This window comes from Haemaphysalis longicornis, unplaced genomic scaffold, assembly GCF_048455015.1.
Source record: "Haemaphysalis longicornis isolate Haplotype H1 unplaced genomic scaffold, Haemaphysalis longicornis Haplotype H1 scaffold_1, whole genome shotgun sequence".
NCBI lineage: Eukaryota > Metazoa > Arthropoda > Arachnida > Ixodida > Ixodidae > Haemaphysalis > Haemaphysalis longicornis.
In genome coordinates this window covers 418,200,105-418,226,294 of record NW_027526203.1, presented here as the reverse complement: position 1 = coordinate 418,226,294, position 26,190 = coordinate 418,200,105, and the positions used below count along the sequence as shown (strand labels likewise).

Here is a 26,190-nt window from a genome sequence, read left to right as displayed (position 1 = left end):
AGTGATTTAATGTGTTCAGTAGGGAAAAGGTTTGGGCGCGTTGGTTCATAGTCACACAGAAAACAAGTGCTGTAAAGCGCCTGGTCCTCTGTTTTTTACAGCGCTTGTTTTCTGTGTGATTTAACCTGGTTGATCTGAGCGGTGCGGGACGTATATACATATCTCTACATGAACCAATTTTACTGTTATACAGAAGGAAAAACATTTTAGCCTTGCTACCTGTCGACGTAGGTGGAGTGGTTTCAATTCCAGCTGCTCCAACATGTTTGTTACAGATGACGAGGATCGGTAGTCAATACATTATGAATGTTGCCACCAATCGTTGTATCATTTCAACCCGCCCAATAGCTTCGGCATAGAAAGGGTCCCATACAATGGGTCCCATACGCGCACGGTCACCAACAGTGAGTCAAAGAAGGCTTCTCTTTAATGAAGTACCCACTTTACAGACGAAGCGATATTCGCTGACAGCACCGCTAAGAAGATTAAGAAACTGCATGCAATGTTAGCTCAACATCTGCATTCCCAGTTGTTTAACCTTCGTAAAATATGGACTGATTGCTATAAATGTTTAGTCAAAGAAAAAAAGTTCGACTACAAAGTCGGGGCGATGCATTTTATTCGAAAGCGGAAGAAACGTTTGCCCCCGCGGGGATGGATAACACAAAGGGAGCAGCGAGGCGTCAACTATCTGGCTGCACAGGCGGCGCCCCTTGCCCCGGGTTATTGGCCTGGGCGTGACGGTGCGTCCCCGAACAATTCCCTAGGCCCGGCCACGATGACCCCGTTTGGCTCCACTGCGATCTGTCAAAAAGCGCGTATCCTATACCACGCGGGCACAGCACAGGCGATTCATTTCGATCGCTCCTCTTTACGCGGCAACAACTCGCGAGCCGCCCCGGCACCCCGCTCTATCCACGCCATGTCCCGCTGCATTCTGCTGCTGCTAGCTACTGCAGCCATCGCGATAATGGCCGGTAAGTACCGCTCCTCCTATGACGCTCTGGCTAAAATTGCTCAAGATAGACTATGTATGCCATAACACCCCCCCCCCCCCCCCCCTCAACTTAAATGTAAATAACATATTGCCTCCTGCGTACTACAAGGCACAGCAATGGAAAATGGGGAATTCGAGAACGAATTTCGCAAAGAGAAGAATAACAGCTTTCCTGTATTGCCTTCTTCTAATTTAAAAGTTGCCTCACGCACCTTGAATTGAGTCTAAGTAATATATAATGTCATATAGCGAAAATAGAAGAAATGTTTATTCCTGTATTATACTTTATCGCCTACATGACATTCCAACACCTCGCTTCATATCGGAACGAGAACTACGAGCGTTTTACGGCAAAATATCGTCTGTTCATTGAAACGTTCAGCGCGTTCACGCCAAGTGGTGGTAATCTGCAAAGCTCTAAAGAATCGACCCAGGCTGTGTACAAGGCGTTCTCTTGGCACCCTTATAACCACCATGGCGCAAGACGTGCGTCATTTAAAACATGCTCTAACGTTCCGTTCCCCTACTTTTGCCCTGGCGTTTCACAAGCGAACCTTTACCTTCCCCGCTATCGGGTTGCCGACGTTAAACTCACGTACCACCAGTCCAAAAAAGCAACAACAAAGATATCTTGAGGAGAAGGAGAGACGCAGATATTGCCGGTAGTATCCTCGCAGATATTTAACAAATATGCATCCTTTGCCCTTCGCTTCTTCTTCGGCGAAAGCGAAATCGGTTTATTGGGCATCTTGACATAGACAACGGTTTCTTCGTGTCATTTTTGCATTGGCACAAACATGCACCCCGGCATCGTGCAAAGTTCTCTGTACCTTTCAAAGACGACAAGGAAATGTTAGAAACCCTTTCAACACTTCCCTTGGAATAACACTTCTATAGAATTAAAAACGACGTTTTGCGCCATGCGGCCAAAAAAATGTTCAACTCTGCGAGAATTTAGAAGGGGCTCGAACTTTTAAGGCTGGAAGATAGGTTGGTCCTTTTGGATAGATTAACAGACTGACACCCGTAGATCACGCGCACACACAAACACTTTCGGCAGAGTTATCGGTGCGAATCGAACCCATGTCTTATGCGTTCACGGCAGGTGATTCGCTAGGTGATCAAAGGAATGCCAGCTCCTTGTGTCGAAGGCCATCATGCCGCTGAAGTCGCGCGAGGTGGTTCTGTATGTATCATGAAGTGGCAGATGAAGGGGCGAAGCGGTTGCGTAATGCATGGCTTCACGCGTTTCAGTTTTCCCCATCCAATCCCAACGAAGATGGTGGCGAAGACAGATTTGCGGAGTCAGCATCGAGGTCAACGATGCCGGCTACTCTGCTGTCCAAACTAAAAAGCGATGCCCGCGCCCCCTCTATGCAAATAATTAATAAGCAGACTTATTTGATTGAAATGCCTCGTGTAATTTATTAATTGAATGGCTGCTTTCTCTTACATTTCTGTTTGCCTATATGATAATGATACATTTGCCTCTCACAAAACTGCCGCTTGCATATGTTTAGTTGTCAGCTACCAGGTTTTCATTCACAGTGGTGGCCGATTAGCTATTCCAATTGAACTTGGGGCTGTCGCCTTAGACGTCCGTTCACACTGCTTCCTAAGCTTTCTACCATGCCGTCCGCGAATTAGAACGCAGCCTGTCTATTTAAACATTCTTACCGATCTATTTGCACTTTCGGGCTAATTCGCCAACTTTGCGGTTTGTCTGTGCCTATCTAGCCTGCACGCCGAGCCACCTGAGCGCCGGCCTAATTGGACACGACAAAGTGGTGAGGGGAGTGGCTAGGAGAAAGGAATGTATTGGGGTTGGGAGGGTTTGGGAGGGAAGAGAGTCGAGGAGGAGGAAGGGAGAGGAAGAGGGTTGGTGAAACTATAACTAACTTTGTCAACAGATGCCTGTCATACAACCGGAACGGCACTGTTAGCGCTTAAGGCATTGCATGAATCGTAATTATCGCTCTCAGATCATCGAGCATCCGCACGCGCAATAATTGACTTCTGCTAGCAGCTTTTCGTTACCCCTACTTGATTACTGGAGGGAGAGCGATGGCAACCTCCAGTGGTCAAGTAGAAGTACCGTAACCCACTTCATACCCCCCCCCCCCCCCCATAATCATTAACACCATCATCATCAACCCACTTATGTCCACTGTAGTCCCAAGTCCTCTCCCATATACTTTCAGTATTCATTATAAACTTTTATCGCTCCCTATCTCTATCTCTCCCCTCTCTCCCAAAGAGTTTCAACCACCCCTACGTTGTGCAGTCCGAACCATTTATTTTTGCCTCCGAGTTTTATTGTCTGATCCTCCGGTCGAGTTATTTGTATTCCCCTGTTCCTAGTCTCATCTCTTTGTAGCCATACCATTGCCCGGATAGTCTAGCGGTTGTCACTTGTCCGCATAACATGTCGACCTCATTTCAAAGTATTTCTCTTGATTTAAAGCAGTATGTTTTCTAACCGAGTGTGTTACGTGATCCAAGACGTTGGCTTCTATCTCTAAGCATTACTCTTACCTCCTTTCCTAAGCTCGTTGGATTCACCTATGTTTTCTTTCGGGGTGTTTTCTCAGTTCTATAGTTGATTTGATTGATTGCTTGTAGGGTTTAACGCGCCGACGCAACGCAGGCGATGAGGCGCGCCGTAGTAGAAAGCTCCGGATTAGTGTTGAGCACCTGGGGATCTTTAACATGCGCCGAAATCTCGTACACATGGGCGTTTGTGAGTTATAAAGCTTATTCCTCATAAATCACCACTGGGTGTTCGCACTAATGCTGATCATTATAACTAATAGTCATCCCCATGGGTGCTGCCTCATGTTTATCTATTGGGTAACAACTGCACCTGGCTCATTGCCTCAAATCAAGATTACATCAGCTACAGAAACACCGTTCATCATAACTGCCGAGGAAGCACGTCGTCTTTCTGATGGAGGCAGTAAAGCGTGGCGATTAATCCCACGGAAACAATCGAGATGTCTATTAGGCAGTTGTAGGCTTGCTTTTATTTTTAGGTACAAGAGTAAGGGTTAGTGAGGTTACCGATTTTGTAGAACATTTTATTTATCTCGAGAAGGTTAATGCCTGTCGCGGAAGCGTGGGAGCTATTGCTCGTACGTACTAGCAATAGTGAGAGCGATGAAGAGAAGAGGGAGTGGAGTGCATGAGTAGTGCGAGCGGGATGAAGTGTAGGTAGGGGGGGGATCCGGTTGGCGAAGTGCATTCAGTTAGACAACACAAATGTGTCACAACCGGAATTAAGAAGAAGAAATGGACGTGGGCAGGGCATGTAATGCAAAGGCAAGATAACCGCTGGTCATTAAAGATAACAGAGTGGACCCCTAGAGAAGGCAAGCGTGGCAGGGGGCGGCAGAATGTTAGATGGGCAGATGAGATCAAGAAGTTTGCGGGGATAAACTGGTCGTAGTTAGCACAGGACCGGGGTAATTGGAGATTAATGGGAGAGGCCTTTGCCCTGCAGTGGGCGTAGATAGGCTGGTGATGATGATGACTAGAAATAGGTTTGATTTGCATCCATAGATTGATTGATTACGGGGTTCACGCGCCGAAGCTACACCTGGGCTATCAGGCGCGTTGTAGTGGGGGGCTCCATTTTAAGTTTGGCTACCTGGGAGTTTTATCGGGGACTCACCAATCCCATTGCTATGGGGCTTCCTTCTTCATGACCCACGTGCTTAAAAAGCATCATGCACGACGAGTTTTACAAGTCCATGAAAATTGTTGCTTGGCGTTCGCTTCGACCATGTCGAAATAGAGCAATCGGATAGGCGTGGGCTTCATAACGTGAGGGACCCAAGTCCGATTCCGGTTACGGGAAGCGTTTTTTTTTTGCACTTTGCCCAGGACCCTTAATCATCATCGTCAGACAAATCTGGCTTTCCTGCAGGGCGTATTGGCGTACAACGGAATCAGTGAGGACACTAAAGCTTCGCTTTAACAAGTGGAAAGAAAACTTAGGTCGGCTCAACGGGCCATGGAGCGAAGGATGATAGGGTGAACGCTTAGGGACAGAAAACGAGCCTCTTGGATGAGGAAACAAACTTGAGTAGAAGATATCATAGTTCAAATTAGGAAAAAAATGCACTTGGGCTGGACAAGCAGTGAGACGAAATGACAACCGGTGGACCACCAGGGTAACGAGTGGATACTCAGAGTGGGGTCCAGAAGAAGGGGAACGTCGTTAACTCGATGGAGGGACGCAATAAGGAAATTCGGAGGCAAAGAATGGGCTCGGGCAGCGCGGTACAGAAGCAGTGGGAGGTCGATTGGAGAGGCCTTCGTCCTGCAGAGGACCTAAATATGACGATGATGATAATGATGGTGACGATAAGAATGCTAATACTAGTTGCTATTTTCACTCGAATTTAAAGTATTGGATTTGGATCGGAACTCTAAAGGAAACACGAGTAAAAGCAGACGAGCGTGAGAGCGAGTAGACGAGTAAGCAGACGAGTAAAAGCAGACGAGAGCGCTTTAGTAATGCGTCTGTGCGCTCTCCCGCCTGCACCACGGCAGTAAAAAATACCAGGCTTCCGAGAGGTACGGAACAGGCTTCCACTCAAAAAAGGTCGCTTTGTGCTGGCCCCTCTGGCCCCAGCGCTGTTTAACCGAAAAGGCCTCAGCATTTTTACGATGCTGAAATGCACGTCAATTTCAGGATGCTGAAATGCACGCACTTTGTTTTGCAACTCGGGCAAGCCCCTCTGGGTGTGGGCTCAAAAGCATTTGGTGACTGCCATGGTGATGAATTCTTTCGGCCTCGCTTGCCACCTCTCACTGACCACTTTTCCTCCGTAAGTGTACTGGCGAGTTCACTGCGTCGCCTTACGGTACCTATAGTATACTAGGGACAGTAGTCGTACTTGCAGCTCCTGTTCAAAAGGCGAAAAATTCATGCTTCCCCCTTCTTTGCTCTGCCGCTAGGTGGCAGCGACAGGGGTAATCGTCAGCGCCAGCGTTCAGCCGTGCAGCTGGCGTACCGTTGAAAGATCAACCCTTTACACATAGGCAGTCGTGGCCAGAACGTGTACCTCGTAGAGTGGTGGGCAGAACTGAGAGAAGTCTGGCTAGGGCACGGGGCTAGGGCACCTTGCTGCCTCCATGCGCCAAAGTGAGCTCACGTACGTGAGCATCTCGGAGCTGTTTTAGACCAGCGCGAAGCTCGTCCATTTGAGCTTTTTGCAAACCTAAAATGGACTTTAGATGCTTGTTTAAAGTTAAAACCAATGTTGATTGTAATAGCGCGCCTTGTTTGATAAAGAAGGGAAAACTTTTTGAGCTGGTCCACGATCCTGAATCCGAAGTTATTTGCACCACCATTACCGCATCTGAGCAGCCTTCACCATCGCAGGGCCGTCTATTCATCGCTTCGCCCTCATATCATCCCTCGCAGGTAAACTCCACCGCACACATTAGTCCGGCTCCAGTCTTTCTCGCTGAAAACGTTTGGGTACACCTACTTTCGGCGCAAAAGACTAATCAAAGCTGATTCATTATTCCATTTCTTGGGGGATTGAGGGATTTAAATTTTTTTATTACATGTGTCCTTGTTCTCCGTAACCCTGGCTCTAACATGGCCCATGAATGTGACCCGCTACCTTGCGATATACAGCTTACTGGGTAAATTTGTTCTGACCCTATACACGGTAAAGCATATTCAGGTTAGTTTCATCGAAAGCAGTATTTTTAGTTTTAATCTTGCATAATAGGGGGGCGCCTGTCGGGTTCACACCGAGAGAGAGAGAGAGAGAGAGAGAGAGAGAGAGAGAGAGAGAGAGAGAGAGAGAGAGAGAGAGAGAGAGAGAGAGAGAGAGAGAGACCGTATTAATGAGTTTGGCCCTGGTGGCCCAGCTAAAGAGGCATGTTTTTTCACACAGCTAAAACAATATGTTCTTCACACGAAGAATGTATCCGTAGAAAAATGTAGTATGCACAAGCTTAGTTTATTCTGTTCCGCGGACTTTCTTTAGAAGTACAGGAGCAAATGCTGTCTCCGGGCCGAACCAGTTAGCGGCAAAGGGATAAAAGTGGAAGAATTCTTTACGAACCTACATTCAGAGACCGAGGAGGCAGCAGGGCAGCTTGGTACGGAACTCAATGTGCTGCGAATCATTGCACGCCAAATACAGGTCGGCCAAAGACTCCGTAGCTCCGGAAGAATACTCGTAGTATCATCATTCCTTATTGGACTCTCTCTTAACAAAACGAAAAGAAATATCTAAAGACATCCCCGCACCTGCTTTACTTTCATTGCCTCACCTAAACGCTGTTGTGCCAGAGCGCCTGGCCCAAAGGCGTTGCACGAGGCGACGCGCCGACAGCGAGGCTGAGTCACGCATCTCCCTTTGTCGCTGCGGCGCGGCCGACTCCTGCATCTCGAAACGCTGCGGCGCGGCTGAATCCCTCAGCGGAGAACGACCCAAACAAGGGCATGTCGCTACGCCCGGAGGCGAGGTCACGGAGACGGCGGCGGCATCGCTCTCCCTTTCCCCATTGGCGGCGCAGCTGACTCACCGCTTCGCTACCATTCGTCGGAATTCAAACTTCAGGCAGCGAGAGCCCTGATTGGAGCATTTCGAACTTCTTGGGGCCACAACGAACTCCCGGGCTATAAAAGAAGCCCGGAGGCTCTCATCGTCGGCTTTTCCTCGGCGGCTTCTCTCCGGCACCAGTCTCTTCGGAAGCACCGAGTGAAAGGGTGCTGTCGCCTTTGTGCGAGTTATGTAACGTTTGCTTACCTTGTACATACTGTATATAAATGTTACTTTAAGTTTTCGTCGGCTCGAGAACTTCTTCGCTCGGCTCTGCGCCGCGTCGATAGCGGACGGAGCAAGGCAACATCGCTACACCGGTGACTGCGCTCGGGTGGCCAGTCGCAACAGCGGAGACAGCGTCGGGATGGCTGATTCCCAACCTCGGTGACGAGCAGGAAGGCGAGTCACAACCTTGGCGACCGCCCTGGGATAGTCTTTCCCAACAGTGGTGCGAGCGGTGGGATAGTCTTTCCCAACCTTGGAGGCTGCGGTGAGAGGGCCCAGTCCCAACAGTGGTGGCAGCGGTGGGATCGTCATTTCCCAACAGTGGATGGCAGCTGCGGGATCGACCGGCAACGGCTACTACCTGGTGTGGTAAGCGCTCGACGTTTTCTCTCAGTTCACCAGACTTCTCTAGCACAGGTTATGGTAGTTTAGAGAAGGGCTGGGTGAAGCACTGTGTATAGCTTTGAGTGTTTCAAGCCTAGAGAAAGTGCGGTGAAACCAAAGCTAGTGCCGAGAGTATAAACGAAGGAGCGTAGAGAATTACTTGCGCGTGCCCTACTAGTAGTTCGATAGTATAGGAACGGCAAGGGAATTCTAAAGCGGGTAAGCAGCAAGAGGCCAGTGCAAACGATGGAGGACTTTAAAGTGAAGGAACTCATCGAAATTTGCGAGGAGCTGGGCCTTGACTTAGGCCGTGCGAAACGGAAGCATGCGATCCTTGAGATCATGCGGAAGGAGAACGTAACGGCTGAGGAAGTCAATGAGGCCAGGGATGATATCAAAGAGCGCCGTGAGCGCGAGGAGGCCGAAAAGAAAGAGCGCCGTGAGCGCGAGGAGGCCGAAAAGAAAGAACGCCGTGAGCGCGAGGAGTGCGAAAAGAAAGAGCGCCGTGAGCGCGAGGAGGCCGAAAAGGAAGAGCGCCGGGAGCGCGAGGAAGCAGAAAAGAAAGAGCGCCGTGATCGCGAGGATGCCGAAAGGCAGAAACGGAGAGAGCAAGCCGAAAGGCAGGAACGGAGGGAGGAAGCTGAAAGGCAGGAACGGGAAGCCAAAAGGCAGCTCGAGTGGCTCGAGTTGATGAGGCTAGAGTCGGAGCTCCCGCAGGGTTCGCCGGCGCCTAACATGACTTGTCCAACGTTTCCTGCGAGCGGTCCGAGAAGTCGGGACCAACGGCCGCAGTTCGTTGTGGAGAGGTTAGGGCCGGAAGACGGAGCGTCCAAGGCCAAAGGCGAAGCGACCGCACTCGTATTCTTGGACAGAGAAGCGAGCCAGGAAAGCGAGAACGGCGCGGAGGCAGAGAAGCCGCTTCGAAATAAAGATTTCGAAACGCGCGCACAGTCCGCGAGCAGTGGCCAGTGCATGGCACTTACGAGTTCGCAAGCGGGGAAGCTCTCGCAGAGACTTGACTCTTCCCCAGCGAGCGAGACGCGAAAGGACGCCGAGCAGCTTAGCCCGAACTACGAGCCGACCGTAAACTATCGCGGTAGGCTAGTGGAACCGCCAGCAACAGAACGGGATTGCGCGAAATCCTTCAGTGGAGAAACGCAGCCGGGCGACACGGAGAGTGCGTTGTCACCATTTTCCGATCAGCCGTTACGCGAAGACGAGCTCAAGGTCGAAGCGCTGCCGACAAGGCCGACAGAGAAATCCAGTCAACTCGTAGCGAGTGGCGTTGACAGAGACAGTACCGCCGTCTCGGAGAGCAATGGCGTACCTAAAGTAGATAACGCACTTGCTGAGACGTCCGATAGAGGGCCGTACGAGTCCGCTGATCGAGTTCAGGTGTCGGTCTCGGGTTCAACGATCTCGGCAGAACGCTCAGAATCAGCGGATGCCTCAGAGACGGCTTCCAACAGGATCGCGCCCAGTGCGCGAGCTAGCGAGGTTTCTCGTGAAAGTTTGGACGGCGAGGCTAGCCAGACGAAGCCGCTAGAGCCCCCGGAAACAGAAGGTGTTCCTTCGGGTGCGAGCTCTAACTCTGGCGATGTTGTGGCTAAGCCTGCGAGCGGGACACGAGAGACGAGCGAGCAACGAAGGCCGAGCGGCGAGCGGACCGAAAGCTCTGGCAGTAGCTTAGTGGAGCCGCCGACGGCCGAAGCGGGTTGCGTCATCCCCATCGGCAGGGAAACCCAGGTGGCCGAGCGTTGCGAGGCGAACTCGATGTTGTCCCCAGTTCGCGATGACTTGCTTGAAAGCAAGGTGGGACACTTTCACCCGCATTTCAGGCCAGTGGAGCGAAGACGCACAGGGCGAAAGCGAACGTTCGGAGCTTTCTGCTTTGAGCGGAAACGCAATTGCGAGGCATGCGTGCCTGCCGCTAGGTTGACCTTGAAGTCAGCTCCGCGCGATATTACGGGCGTCAGCTTTGCGAGGCTTGTATATGACCGGGGAAAGAGAACGCGTTTCAAGTAACGAAACTAGCCTGTGGGGAAGAGCTAGTTGTAACGCTGCGTTCTTCGTTTCCCCGTTCGGACAGCCCGTCCCGTCATGTTGAGCTTCGGTCTCAAAAGCGCGCCGTATTGCTTCTCCAAACTAACGGATCGGTGTTTCGTGGCCTGTCAGAGTACGCGCTGGGTAGGAGCAAGTAGAGCACTTGCGAGTCGTGCTGAGCAGGCTCAAAGCAGGCCTATCAGTCAAACAGTCAAAAGTGTCGAGCAAGTAGAGCACTTGCGAGTCGTGCTGAGCAGGCTCAAAGCAGGCCTATCAGTCAAACAGTCAAAAGTGTCACATAGGTTGCGCCGAAGTGACGTAACTAAGGCAGGTGGTTGTGGTAGCGCGGCCGACGAAGACCGTCAGTCGTTAAGTGGCCGCAGTCGTAAGCTATCGCTGACCAACGACTAAGTCAGAGGTAAGGACTTCTAGAGTTTGACTGGATAGGGCTAGACTTAAGTTAAAGATTACTCCACACTGGCTAGTCCGTTAGTGATGCTCTTAGAACGAGTCAGCCAGTTAAGGTGGAAAGGACACAAAGTAGGAGGACGCGTTTTAAGCGCTGAAACGAGCCTTGAGCGAGGAGCCAGTTCTAACGGTCCCCGGTTTTTCAAAAGGTTCGTTATTCAGTGCTATCGAGCGATTGTGGCATGGAAGCTGTACTATGCCAAGAGGATGCGAACGGCCGGGAACCGCCAGTTTGTACTTAAGTCGCAAGTTCACTTGCCGGGAAGAGGCTTACAGTAATTCTGGAAAGGAATGTGGCTGCATCGTGTGGGCAGTGCAGAAGTATGCGTGCTATGTAGCCGGTAACGCTAATGCAGACGCCCTAAGGCGGGCGCTCTTAGTGCTACATTCGTCCTCCCCGTGTCTTTCGTTTCGTTTCTTCATGAGCAGATTTTAGCGTAGCAGGTAGATGGGAGCAAAATTATCGCCCTCATTTACTGCCTCAGTTGATTATTTCCGCACCGCGTGATTTCAAGTAATCAACCTTAGTTATCATTTAAGTTCGTGTGTTACGTTCGACACTTAGTGTGAGTTCTTCCTTTAAGAGTTTTACGTCCCGCATGGGCCTCTTGGTGTAGAGGATCCAAATTGGGGATAGACACTTAGTTAGGAGAGTTTGTCACGCTTTGGAGTCTGGTGTTCTGACGGAGGACAGAGGGTGCTTGCTTGCGCTGGGTGGTGCCTGTTGTCGGTCGGTTCTTTGCAAGCTCCAGAACGATGAGCAACCGGTGCTGAGGACAGACCGGAAGAGCCGGACGAAGCTGGTCGAGACACCTGGGCAGCACGGCGAGGTACCTGTGATCCGGACCTGGCAGGTGGTACCTGTTCAAGGAGAGGAACTTGGTGGAGCCACCCTTTTCCTGGGGCACTGGAGGTGTACCTGGATGAGCCTGGCGAACGAGCGCGCCCAGCATCCGAGCCACGTGGAGGCAGCTCGTCTTCACGGCGCATTGTCTGGCGGCGGGGGTGCTGTTGTGCCAGAGCGCCTGGCCCAAAGGCGTTGCACGAGGCGACGCGCCGACAGCGAGGCTGAGTCACGCATCTCCCTTTGTCGCTGCGGCGCGGCCGACTCCTGCATCTCGAAACGCTGCGGCGCGGCTGAATCCCTCAGCGGAGAACGACCCAAACAAGGGCATGTCGCTACGCCCGGAGGCGAGGTCACGGAGACGGCGGCGGCATCGCTCTCCCTTTCCCCATTGGCGGCGCAGCTGACTCACCGCTTCGCTACCATTCGTCGGAATTCAAACTTCAGGCAGCGAGAGCCCTGATTGGAGCATTTCGAACTTCTTGGGGCCACAACGAACTCCCGGGCTATAAAAGAAGCCCGGAGGCTCTCATCGTCGGCTTTTCCTCGGCGGCTTCTCTCCGGCACCAGTCTCTTCGGAAGCACCGAGTGAAAGGGTGCTGTCGCCTTTGTGCGAGTTATGTAACGTTTGCTTACCTTGTACATACTGTATATAAATGTTACTTTAAGTTTTCGTCGGCTCGAGAACTTCTTCGCTCGGCTCTGCGCCGCGTCGATAGCGGACGGAGCAAGGCAACATCGCTACACCGGTGACTGCGCTCGGGTGGCCAGTCGCAACAGCGGAGACAGCGTCGGGATGGCTGATTCCCAACCTCGGTGACGAGCAGGAAGGCGAGTCACAACCTTGGCGACCGCCCTGGGATAGTCTTTCCCAACAGTGGTGCGAGCGGTGGGATAGTCTTTCCCAACCTTGGAGGCTGCGGTGAGAGGGCCCAGTCCCAACAGTGGTGGCAGCGGTGGGATCGTCATTTCCCAACAACGCGTAGAGGGAACGAGAAAGATTTCGAAACGAAGCTCTGCTAGCCCGTTAAGAAATACTACCATTTAGACAACTGCGACTACGAGCTGAACTTTAGCGTCGGTCGCGAAAGAACACGGACTGCAATAAATACCCTGTGGATTTCCTGGCATTCGCTGAGGGGATACACCACAACATAAGTCGCGCCCTGCAAACGGCCATCATATTCCCCACGACGACAGGTTGTACCGATCGTGTGTTCATTTGGCGTGATTCGGCGTGTGAAAACGTGGCTTCGTTCTGCCGTGTCCGACAACCATCGCTCTTGAATTGCCATGCTTCAGCTGCACCGTGAAAATAATTGGAGAGGCAAAGAGCATTCACAGAGATAACCATTTTGTGATGCGAGCACCTGTAGAATTAAGAATTCGAGCACCTGTAGAGTACCATTTTTAAAGTGAAAGCTTTCTTAGTGGTACCGATGGAGTTCTGTAAAAAAAAAAACTAATGCGTTTCCCCATAGACCAACCGGTCTGTGGTATGGGGAAAGTGAATAGCTCTGATAAGATCTCTGGACACATGGCGCGTGCGTGCATGGTTTTTTGGTCGGTGCGAAACGATTGTTTAAAAACGTGTGCCTTCGATGGTTCTGTTTAATAAAATGTTGCCATAGTGGTTTCGTATTGTGACCTATCACTTTTAATAAATATTTTAAAACTTAACCCTTGAAAGTTTTAATTCTTTAAAAAACTTAAGAACAGTAACCAGCCTTCTTCGTTATATCCCTTAATGATGTGGAATGTTTCTTACAATATTTTTACCTTCCCCCCTCCTACGAGGTGCTACGGATTTGCCCCCTCAAGACAAAATCCTGGCGACGCCCATTGGTCTAAGTGACGTTTTAATCTTGCAGTTTGTGCCTATTAATGACTAATCGACCCAAGATACATGTCCAAGCGATGAGACGGCTAAGCGTGAAGTCCGAATCACGTTTTGAACGGCGTGACCACGTGTTAAATAGCTCATACATCGGGACGTTCGTTCGGAAGACAAATGAAGCCTCGCGAGTTTTTGTTCTCGACCATAAAAAAATACACATCTAACCCTAGTCATATGAGCTTCGCTTAATATTGAGATGTAAAAAGGTTGGCTGATGATTACGATACTGTTTAATGCAAAATTTTAGCGCAGCGCGAACTGCAGCCTTCTCGGCGACGGCGCATACCTTCTACGTCTCAGGAAGTCATCGTGTCATCAGCGAACGTGCGATACTCTGGCATTATCTCGTAGCGCGTCTCCGCCATCTCTTAAGGCCCCGTCGGCATACCGCCCTTCCCTTCACCTTTCGCCATACTCTCCTCCTTCGCTTTATCTTGGGTGTCCTCTTCACTGTTACAAAGAGGCTGACGGCGAGGAATGACGCGAAACCGCAGGAGCTGGCACTCAGAAGCTGCGCTCTAAAAGAACGTGGAATGTACTTCAGAAACCTTCAGTCCCATGTAAGACACACTAGCTTATCACTTCTGTTACTTAAGAGGTGGGTACAATCAATGCAGGCTTCCAGTAATGATCTAGGAGCCAGGTGTTTGCATTCTTTTACGAAGCACCAATCCCGATTGATAATTGAAATACGTTCGAAGAAGCAGCCATGAAAAAGAACATGCCACGAGTACACCCAAGGGTTTCACGCGAGAAGCGTGGGCCGGGAAACAAATTACGGTAACTCCTTATTCCAGTCTCTCCTTAAATGACAAAACGTGGCATGACGTCACTCGTGACAATCCTCATCCTCATATAAAAACGAAAATGCTCAATATAGCCCATAAGAAATAAGCAAACTCAAGCAAACTCAATAGGGGGGCCAATCATAAATTGCTTGGGCAGCTCCCCTCATAGCCATCTGGCGTATTTCTGGTTATTTTCTGGTGTTGTGAATACTCCATCTCTCACACCTTTTACCCTTTGAGCTAAGTTCGAAGCTCTTCAAACTTATTTCACTTTCTGTGAGTAGAACCAGCAAACTTTTTGGGTTGATGACAATAAGTGAAGTCTTGTTAGGCTCTGAGAGTCGGTTGTCTTCATCATTACCTAGTCATCATGATTAAAGACATTTGGCTTGTTTTTGCAGATGATGCGGCACGTGAGGAAAAAGCCGGTGACCGTGCGAGGCAATGCTGTTCTGATTTGAACTTCACATTTCCGGAAACGGAAGAGGAACCCGCCGAGGATCCAACACACTCATTAAAGGAGCGGGTTCCTCCCCACGACGCCCGGCCGCCGCAGCTGCTTACCGTCCGCCAGTCGTCCCTCAACTACTTGATGCGCCCTTACCAGAGACCGTACCCCGTCGTCTATAGAAGACCACTTACGAGGCCAACGGTTCCGTTGGCATTGACTGTCCCTCCCCCTAGGTCTGGCGGCGACAGGAACGGAAGCTTGGGCGTAGGTCCCGTGAGGGCGGTCGGAGCTGTAAGCATGCCCCTCTACCCTCGTTTCATGTACGGCAGCCCGTACTACCGGCCCCACTACCACCACGTCTACAGGGGGGCCGCGATCGCACCGATCACTGCAGGGGGCTTTGCGTACCCGTATCCAACGCATACCGGCCTTCAGCCACCCTCCCATGTGACCGTGCCCGTGTTCATTAACGTCGGCGCTGGAAGCATCCCGGCCGAATACCAGCCAGGAAGCCAAGGGGGCGTTGGCTTCTGGCCCGCAGTCGGAGCAGCCCCGCTCAAGGCGCCTTTTGCGGGAGCAGCGAGCCCTGTCCACCGGAACGCCACGACGAACTTGTGAACGCCGTTGCAATTCTAGCTGTACCATCCTCATGTGAACTACCGGAACGGAACTACGGGCCTTGTAAAGTACAGCGGCGGTGTCGGCGTTGATTTTACAGGTTCTCTCACCGGGAACGTTATGTATAGACATTATATTTCCCTGGTATCATCTTTCATTAGGTATTACAGTCTCTTTCCTCGTGTTTTTGTGCGTTCAAACTTAATTTATACGAATAATAAATGCTTTTGGTTTATCTCAACGCTACGAAGTCGTGTCACGAGCCATTTCTTTCACGACGAAGAATCCCATACCGCCACTCGACGTTCGCTGGAAATCCTCAGGTAAGAAAGTGTAAAATCAGAGCTCTTCCACCCTGTAAAGGGGGAAGTCCAGCGAACCTGGAGCTCTGGTAGGATCCAGTATGCTGACGCTAGCTATATGGTATACATAGGCTTGTTCGTTTTCGGGTCTTATGTGGTTTTCTAAAATGGGGGGGTAAAAATCGGGTGCTATTTTTTTATGATAATCAGAGAGAAATCAGGTTTTTTTTTAAAAAGCGATTCCGAAATTCGGGTTCTTCTCGGGTTAAATATACAGATATACTAAGTAATACTCAGCTTATTTTGTCAGGAGGTATGACGAGCTTCCCAACTCTAACACGTTGAAATCAGTGTTTGTTTCAAGCTATCAGGGTTTTCTAGCAAATACTCTCCGAAATTTGACGTTTGTTTGGAAATGGGTCAGTAATGATGACAGTAAAGAGGATTGATAGCTTCCAAGAAATGAAACATTTTATTCACGAAAAGCTCGTCATCGATTCTTTTACACATCTTTGTTTACATATGCTACCATCTGCATGCGCAACAATTCGGTCTCCATTCAAGACTTGTCCAATCGTTGAACATATCTCAGCGGGGGAGAAAGTTCTTTTGACATCGCGGCTTCCATTAGCTAGGCCCAACAATGTCAGTGCCGCATTTGCCAGCCTGGAATAGCTAGCGGTAGAGCCATGGCAATACTCAATGAATTCGGAAGACTTTTTTTTTTTTTTTTTTTGTAGGGTTCGCTTCCAGCAAATATTTGTTGTGATCGGTGGACCATCAGCGCACGATTGCGGAGATCGCTGCTTTAAAAAGGTCTAATTCGGGGAGAAATCGGGTTAAACCCGATTCTCCTGAAACATGTTCGGAGTGTAAAATTTGGGTAAAATGGGTTTTTACCCGAAAACGAACAACCCTAAGTACACATAGCTTGCACTGACGCCACTGTAGCGGACATCATAGAACACTGCTTGCATGGTTGAAGGCATTGAACTTATCTGCCGCTGTTATCACGAGAAGCGCCGTGAAAGCTGAATGCAGTACTCGGGAAAGGGCTGTGGTGACGTCACATGCAAGCTATGTATTGGGGATTTGCAATGTTGAATAATAAAGAGAGTAGCGTGGTCCCACGGCACAGATTAACGGCACACACGATTGGTGGGTAGAGACATCGACGTTTTTATTATTATAGTGCGGCTATGCCAATCAGGGCGCAGGTTCAAGGGTGCCGCACAGGTGGCCGCCGAAGAGCGTGCGACATTGAGCAATGTCAGTGGGGAGAGACGGCGCTCGTGGCGAGGAGTACACACGACGCGAGAAAGAGGCGGCGGCGGTGGAGAGGAGTACGAGGTGGTGCTGCAACCGTAGTGTCCTAAGTAGATGGCCATGCTTCACTGTGCAAGAGACCATGTGAAAAAGCCAGCTTTCAAAGACCAACCTTACACCGATACCCTTAAAGTCGGTTTCACCTCTAAAAGGAAGTGCATTGCTGGGAAGACATTTTCAGGGTTAATGTAAGGCGTCTTGTATCAAAATAGGGAGGCCCTAGGACATTTTGTTATTCTCTATGAAGTTTTTCGGTGAGCTGAAAATTGTTGGTCTACATTGGGTCTGTCTCCGGAGAATATCTCCTGTATCCTAGCCCTGTGCAGCTTCGCTGTAAAAACTGTTGCTTTTCTTGGAAAACACTAACCGAAAGCTTCAGGCAGATGTAGGGGATTGTAGTATGTCTATCCAGTGCGCATCTTTAAGGCGCAGATAACGCTCATATTTCCGCGCTCTACCTCTCGGTTTTTTCGCTCTAAGACCAGGGGAATAGTCGCGAAAACGGGGGGGGGGTGTAGGACAAAGCGACAAAGCTGTATATTCTGTGGGGTAGGGGGGGGGGGGGGGGGGGGGCTTTGCGGAGCGTCAACAACTGGAGAAAAATTGTTGTTGACTCGTCGAACACGAAAGTGAAATGTGCAGCGAAATGTGCAGCTGAGCATGATTTCCGGGTCGGCGGCTGTCTTGTGGGTGTGCTTGGTGAGTGACGTCCTGCTGGAGGGTCGCTTCGGCAAAGGTGTGCGCGCGTCATTTCCGTGACAGTAATGACGACACTCAAATGTTTGTGTATCCCGGAATACAACACTTTCGTGTTAAAATAAAGCCTGTGCCCGCCGCCGCCATATCCCAGGAATACGATTGGCTACCCACACTCCGTTTTGGCATCCATAGGGTGTTGCTTTTTGGAGTTTTCTAAAGTTAGCCACTCGCATCAGCAGAATCTGCTCAGAGGTATGACTTTGAAGCGCTCTTTCTTCTTATAAAGGCATATTTAGGCAAGTCCGCTCATTCTTTTGCGCATGCAGAATCGTTTAATTTCTTCCGCTTTGTCAGCATGCCACGGTGGACTCTATCCACTGCCTGGTAGATAAGCCGAAAGCCTCGGCACTACGTTATTAATTACAGTCGGATAGACGAAATGCATCAGGTATTTACTGGACATTACTTTCGGCTATGATTCGAAACCTGCAAATTCTGTTGCGGAGAAGCAGCTTGAGAAGTGAGAAAGAGGGGGGGGGGGGGGGGGGGGGTACGGGGTACGGGAATGGTGCGGGGCCATGGCAGGCCCTGCATTTTGCACGCCTTGTCAGCTGGCGCAGAGTAAGCGTGCAGCGTCGGCTCACAGCCCGCTTCGCAAGGCTGTTTTCATGCGAAAACATTCTGTTCGTCTGTTTTGCTATTCGTAACGTGGGACACGCAATGAATGTCCTTTCAATGTTCGTTCCAAAGAAGCGTATGAGTGCCTTCTTCGCATTAGGCTGTGATGACGGCGACAGGCAGTGACGTAAGATCTCTTCGTACAGCGGCCAGTGAGGGTCAAGGTTGCACAGAGTTGGCGAGAGCGGCCTTCTCTCCGATAAAGAAGGGGGGGGGGGGGGGGCGCTCACATAAATTGATGACGAACTTTACCGTGGAGGCAGGAACCAGATCGCTTATTATTTTAAGTGGTATTGAATTTGCCAAAAGCAGTCCAACCACTACGTAACGATGGTAGCAGCAGTATTGCGAGTTTGGTTAATGGGCAACTTCGTACCTCTGAAGACAAAGTAGCGCTAAAGTAGACACTGCAGCAGAAACTGCGGACAGTACGAACAGGACAGCGCCAATTTCGTCTCCCTTTCTGCGTATTTTATCCACGTCACTGCTCCCTTTCCTTGAAAGAGGAAATACGCAGTGCCTTGAAGGCCGGGGTAAAGGTCTTTAGTCCTTTACAAAAAAAGCAAAAGGGGCTTTATGCGCTAATCGTTTTTTATGCTACATCACGATTACTTGGTGTTGTCAAAAAACGCAAATTTCTCCTCTTACCTATCCTAAAAAACCGACAATTATACTAGACACCCCGGGCCCCCCAACATACGCTACGATGACAGGTCGCATCTTTTCGCAATGTTGGCATGCTCTCTACCTTTGCAAAGGACACTTAAATGGCCGATCATTCCCACAAGAAGCGCCAAGTAGGCAGATGATGGGGCCAATTTGTACGATTTCACGCGGAAATTGAAATCCGCTCATGAACGTTTTACACTGCGTAATGAATAGCGCGCACTAATGCAAGCATGACTCCTTGCATTGTGTGATGTGACAGTGCCTGCACAATTTTTGAGTCAAATCGCATGATACGCTTTGTTACCCGGCAGATTTCCTTGTTTGAACGCAACCGTTAGTCATTGTGGTGCATTCTGGTGAAGGGAGGGAGATGCAATGGAATTTTTTAGTGTGCAGGAGTGTACCAATTTACTCAGCCTATACAGTTGTGGTTTTGCCGTATACGTCTCATGTTTTCTTGCGCACTCCTTCCAGGTGGGATGCATATACGTTGAAGTTTAGAAGAAGACTGGAATTGCTGAGTTGACCAAACAGTGCACCACAGCCAAAAAGATACGAGGGGGGGGGGAGAAGGAGGCAGAGAGAGAGAGAGAGAGAGAGAGAGAGAGAGAGAGAGAGAGAGAGAGAGAGAGAGAGAGAGAGAGAGAGAGAGAGAGAGAGAGAGAGAGAGAGAGAGAGAGAGAGAGAGGGAGGGAGGGAGGGAGGGAGGGGGGGGGGGGAAGGGTCAGCAGAGCCCGAAAACACAGGTTGCATTCCGAGTAAATGTATTCTTGGCCTTTTCTGGGGCCAGTAATTTTTTTTTCTCTTTCTCATATGTCTCTTTCTCGTATATTATCTCTGCTTCTAAGGCGGCGTTTTAACTGTGTAGACAAAACACTCGCCTCAGTTTACGCGATTGTCAATAAAATGGGGTCAATGCAGTGTATCTCGAGGTGAAAGTGTTTTGCTTCACGCTACCCAGAACTTTTCCTTTTTTGCGCTCAACGTCGGACACGAGTTTTTCTCTTTCTCCGTTGCCCTCATTTCGAACGCCGCTGATTCAACACGACGGGCGGTCGGACGCTGGTTCCCTGTTGACTCACCCTCCCTCCCGGCAGGATTGACTGGAAAGGAAAGCTCGCCTTGTTTATTCAGACACCTGCATGAGTGTAGAGCACCGCACAACTGTGCCATTTTTTTCCCGGCTGTTTGCCTTGCACAAGGCGACATCCAGTACCCTCGAAAAGAGCAATGATGCTTCATATCTGATGCCTGGAGCAGTTCTCAGTGAGGCGATACTTGGGTCTCCATCTTTTTTTTTTCATAGAATCAGTTGGGCATCCCTCCCGGAGCTTTTGGCCCATTTCTGCCCTATTAGCTCCATCGAACGTGCAGCTATGAAAAGCTTTCGCATACCTTTTTACGAGTCAGCTTTAGCGTTCCTGCTGACCTGCCTGGTTTTGCAGACGAGTAAGTGCGCTTTTAAGGCAACGAGCAATGTCTGAAAGTCTGACAATGTTAGATTTATAACACATATAATACATCAATCAATCACCGCACGTTAGTTATTGAAGTTGTATCACGCAAGAGTTATTAAGATGGGTAATTATTTATCTAACGTTACATTTTTAGGTATGAGCAATATTCAACGAGAAACTTAAAGAGCATAGTTTTATAAAATGCAATTTGCAATGCGATAAGAACAACTTGTGTGGAATACTCATCATGAATGTACGATGAAAATCGAGTACTTGTTCCTAATTTGAAATCTCTTGTTTCCTGCTTCATTGGTACACTAGCGCTACTTCAGAATGAAGATGCCCGATTTATTGCAACAAAACACACATGCCCATTGACGATAAAACTGAAATCAAAGCATTGCTCGATGTAGCACTGCTTCAGTAGTAGAGGCCGTTATAGGGCTCGTGTGTGCTCTATCATGCCCTTCCTCCGTTGGCTACCTTAGATGCCACACCAACCAGATGCATTTTTCTTGATTTGAGTATACGTTAAGAGTGCCGTTTAATGGCCGCACTAGACTACTTCTCCACGCATCGTTTCTGCTCGTCGTTCGTCGCTGGAAAAGTCTTCTCACAGACGCAGCATCCATCACGATAACTGAGTTGCTGTTCAAATAGTGCAGCCTTTTTACACTGAACGGTTACGTTAAACGCATAGAGATATGTCGAGATTTTTGAAATTTGTTTAATTGATTGTTTTTACGAGATTTTTTTATGCAGTGTCTTTACACAATTATTGGACACTTTTATAGAAGTATTGTAATGAGCACGCAAAACTGACTGCCTGTTTTTTCAGTACTCACATGATGATTTTACTTTGTCTCAAATTTTTACGGCCACTAATATTTGTGGGCTCTTCCATGACGAGCCTACCGTTACGCCGTATGTTAGAACAATCAAACACTAAACTTTTCGGCCCTGGGCGCAGTTTGCAGGATGTCCAGAGAGTCCCCAATAGCTCTTCGTCCTTCCTCCATTGTATATCTGTATATCTGTATTGTTCTGAAAAGAAAAACATGGTTGTCTGGAATGGCACGTTTAAATGTAACAGCGCGGCCATCGATAAAAGGCAAAAGAAGTGTTTGTTCATCCTTACACAGCACTTCCCTCGCGAGCCTCGTTCTCGTGATTAAGGACAGCTGAACTCGCGAGTGCTGCACTGTCTAAAGGCTAGGCGAGCTCAATCTGGACGTATAATACTTCTTAAACTAATCCACGGATAATTTAGCTGTGTTGAACTTCTCACTCAGCTGCAGCCTGCCGTCCCTCTTAAAACCGCAACGAAGTACCACTTTTTTGTACTTTCAACTCCTGTAACGTGCACTGTCCCTTGTTCTGGCTGTAGAGCACTTGTAACTTATATTCTGCAGATATGGATATTTTCAACAGCTCACTTTATCTGTTCAGTTCAGACACTTGCCCTTGTTCACCGGCGCCTTGTCATCCACCATGCACTTTCGATGCTTGTTGTGTGTGTGTTTTTTTTTTGTTTACACGAATATTGAGCTCTATGCTGCACACCTGATTAGCCTGACGCATGCGCTCGGCGTCTTAGGCGCGAACTGCTGGGTCCTGCCTGGGTTTTTTGTTTGCGACACGAAATTTTCCGACCAACTAAAGGCTAACAGCTCCGCTGTAAAAAGAGACGGGAAGTGCATGTACAAGTGGTAACAGAACCAATTTAAAGATTATAATGCAGAGAAAGTGGTGCGTACGTACTTGCTGCCAGCTTTCTTGGTATAAGACACTTCAATTATGCCGTTTTGGTACTTCCTCTATGTTGCACTCACCCGAAAACTTCTGCACTCTAGTAGCCTTGTGCATGGGCTCTGCGCGGTTGAGCAATTTTTACGCACACAATTTCTGCAATAACCATTGTGGTAAAAAGTTAATTTTGTTGAATTCTGAATAATGAAAAGTCGTCTATTAGTACGGTTCGTGTGTGTGTGTGTGTGTGTGTGTGTGTGTGTGTGTGTGTGTGTGTGTGTGTGTGTGTGTGTGTGCGTGCGTGCGTGCGTGCGTGCGTGCGTGCGTGTCCGTGCGTGCGTGTGCGTGCGTGTCCGTGTGTGCGTGTGCGTGCGTGCAATTGTGAATGCGTGCGCGCACGCACACACACAGTGTATACAGATCGTCATTATTAGTATTCGCCCCTCTGATCAAAATGATTTTTAGTTTACCCGAATTGTGATAAAATATGATCACGGGTGTTCGTGGCAGCGTAGAACTCGCTCTTCTCCTTTTGACCATACGGCCATGAGCGTTTCATCGGGTTAGCGTAAGTTCAATACTTGAAGAGTGACAGAAGTATACATATATCTTATTAATGTTTTTACTGTTACCTTTGACTTTTCTTAAGGCTCATAGGAGTCATGCCCTACTCTTTGCTACTGTACTTTATACTCCTTACTTTTAATTTTTGCCCCCGCTTTTATTTGTTTTCTTTTCTGTTTGTATAGGTGCTGCTCCCCTAGGACTAAATGAGAAGGATCTTTTCCGTACTTCGGACCAGGAGACAACCATGAATTCGAACTTGCGCTTGACGGACCGGGTTCCCAAAACTAGTCTTGGCCACGGTGGTGGCATTGTCGCCCCTAACCCGAAGCCCCAGAAAGGTTCCCCGCCGAGAAAGCGAGGAAGTTTCAACTACCCGAAGCCACCGAAATTTCAGAGCTTTCCAGCTGTTCCATCTCTGTTTAGTGACGCCTACATGCCGGGTTCATTCAACTTGCAGATTCTGGACAAAATTCCTATGCCATGGGTCCCCAAACGCTCAGAGAGTGATACTAGGTCACCCTTCTGGCATGGTGTATACGTCGTACTCCCCGGAGGGTCGCGAAACATGACAGGTAGGCACTGGTGCTGGAGCTTCGTTTGGCCTCCCGAAGGAATAAGCCGGCAAAGCCGCCCTCTACAAAAAAGCCACGTGGCACGACTATAAGGCCCAGTGCAGCACCTCCGCAAGGACCTGGGGAGCCTACAACCGATTCGCCAGCGCCCACCGAAGTCCCAAGCGAGACACCACCACGCCCAGAAACTGTGGTGCCTCCTTCCTCCACAACGAAACCAGAAGTTGAAGGTACAGAAAACGGAATCTCAACCAGCCTTACGGAAGACGCTAGAACACCCTCGACAGCATCACGCCCTGAAGCTACGGTCGCCCCTTCCTCCACAAAGCCAGATGAAGGTGAAGCCACAGAAAACAGCATACCACCCAGCTTTACGGAAGAAGAGAGGCGCCTCCAACGGAATCGACAGCAACCATGCTTAGCACACGTCCCACATCAACTGTAGAGTCGACGATCGGATCAGCTGACACCACTGGCCCTTTTTCTGAGAGCACTGACGGGACTGAGACTGGACCTACTAACACGGACCTGACGCCACCTACGGCTGCAACAACAGAACCGTCTGTGACAACAGAAGTGTTGTCCACAACTGAAAGCTCGTCCGATGCATCAGGAGTTGAGGCGGAAACGCCACCTCCGACTTCTTCAACAGCCGCCACAGAAGTCTCGAGTACGGAGGCCGGGGCGCCTTCCGCTGACCCGTCGCTCAACGAAGTCCGCCCACCCAGCGCCCTGAGTCCGAGTGATGTCGAAAACGGGAGAGCGGTGGCAGATGTGAGCAATTTTACTGTTATATCTCCGGGTGTAATAAAAGACGCCTGAAGAAAAATTTATATTCACTTTTATTACGTTGTATATATCACGACCCCCAACATGAAAAGCAGTGGTATTAGCGTTGTTGTTAATAATGTATGTTGCTAAGAAAGTCCCGAAGATAGATCTAGTAATTACTTTATTAATCGAAAGAGGTCGCCAGCTTCCTTGAGGAGGGGGGGACGAAGGGTGTAGGGGAAGGTAAAACGTCTCAAAAATTCACAAGTTCATATTAAAAAAACGTTCTTAATGCTCAAGTTCATTCCTCACTGGCAGGTTTCACATGGCCTTTTACGCAGGAGCTGCGTCAATCATGAGGCAAAGAGGTCATTGCGCCATTACACCAAAAAAGGAAGGGTCCATTCGTACTCCCGGCAGGTGGGCTGCCTCTGATGCGGGTGGGTAGCCACTGGTTAGGAGTCGCATTCGATCATCGTGAAAATTAGCGCGCTTCCAAAGTAAATAGAAAACAGATCAGGAACTGCACGTCTCTTCTATCGATACATCTTTTTATTCGCGTCGACAGGATGGAAACGTCGTAGTCATTGATTGGCTTATAGCTGTGGAAAAAACATGGAAGCTCGACATGATAAAAACAAGACTGAAGAGTATTGCATGAAAAAGGGGCTGCAATTAGCGCACTGGCTTTTTGAAGGTAAAATATGACTTCTCAGAGAAATCAGCATGAAAAGGAAAGAAAAATCAATGCTATACACTCCCAGAGCACCTGTTCGCCTCACATAAACGGTGCACTGGGACATCAAAACTCATGACCCATTGGTTTAAGATGCTGGCTGGCAGCAGACTTGAGCACTGAATTTAGGCACGTTCTTGCGTCCGTATCGAGGAAAAGCAACAGAATACAAATAAAATAGAAATATATCCTTCTGATACAAATAACTGCGATGGCCATTTGGTGGCATTTAGAGCTCTTGTCAATGCCTGGGTAGAATTCCGTGTCTGTTGTCGATTAACATTTGGCTACAATACTGTTGTTTAAGTAGGAAAACTGCGGCTCAGAACTTCGGGTCATTTTGGGCTACAGTAACTGCATAATAAAACCATAAGAGCACAATTTCCTGCTGTATACATCCGCGTTTCTCGACCTGTGATCATTGTTCTAGCGGAGTAGAATTATACTTTCAGATCACTTGGAGACTCGTAAAGTAGACTAACGGCTTCCTGTCCTGTATATAGGGCCCTCATTAGATTCGGGGAGCCTTCAAATGAAGTCAGTGACTGGACTACACAGCAGCGGCAAGAGCTAAGTCACTCTCCCGTGACGCTGTGCTGCTTCTATTTCCTTCATGATGGGGACTTTTCACCAAGTCCGGACTTTTCATCTTGTCTTCGGAATACTGACAAGTACTAGCAATGCAACAAACACAGGTACGTTACCAGTGAAAGTGGTATTGGTTGGAAATTATCATTCTAGGCGCTGGTTTAAGATAGGATTAGAATCCTCGAGAATAGCGCACATTTGGCAAAAGCTTTGTGAAATCACTTTTAATCAATGACGTTTCGTGCGGGGAACTTTGCCTCTATCGGGGAATTTTCCGCTGTAATTTTGGCCGAAAGGGAAAAAGGTAATATTTAACAAATGCAGGGAATTTAATGAGTCTTGGAGTTAACAGGAAAAATAATGTCGTTAAACTGGACCTGGCATCATTTATTACTTCGTTTGCTTTTAAAAAGTCCCTTACACTTCGTCGGATGTGTGTTCAAATATCCACAGTCGTGCTCGCGCAAGCTACAAGCATCCCAGACCACTTCCAATCCGGTTCGTAAAACAGGAAGGAGAAGAGAGGGAAGAATACTCCATGCGAATGATCTAGTAAAGCGTGAAGCTGCGGCGGGTAAAGGGCAAAGACTTGTTCGCATATACTCCTGAGCAATACACAGAAGAGTATATCGGGTGTGCCTTAGTCCACGTGCTGTCAGCAAGAGTTGGCGCCCGCGTTCCTCGCGCTGAACTAAAATTACCTCAATTACCCAACAATGTCGTGGTTTTTTTCATACGGGCAGCTTTAACTTAGAGCTTTAGCATGCAAAGTAAGCATGCTGCTTGGTA

At 49.0% G+C, this 26,190-nt stretch overlaps 1 pseudogene across 1 annotated transcript; it reads left to right on the top strand.

Annotated features, from left to right (window-relative positions):
* The first annotated feature begins 20,211 nt into the window (after positions 1–20,211).
* Positions 20,212–24,129, top strand: LOC144172687 (uncharacterized; annotated as a pseudogene). The gene is made up of 2 exons (XR_013323084.1): positions 20,212–20,410; positions 22,917–24,129. The product of XR_013323084.1 is annotated as an uncharacterized LOC144172687 (transcript).
* Positions 24,130–26,190: the final 2,061 nt, after the last annotated feature.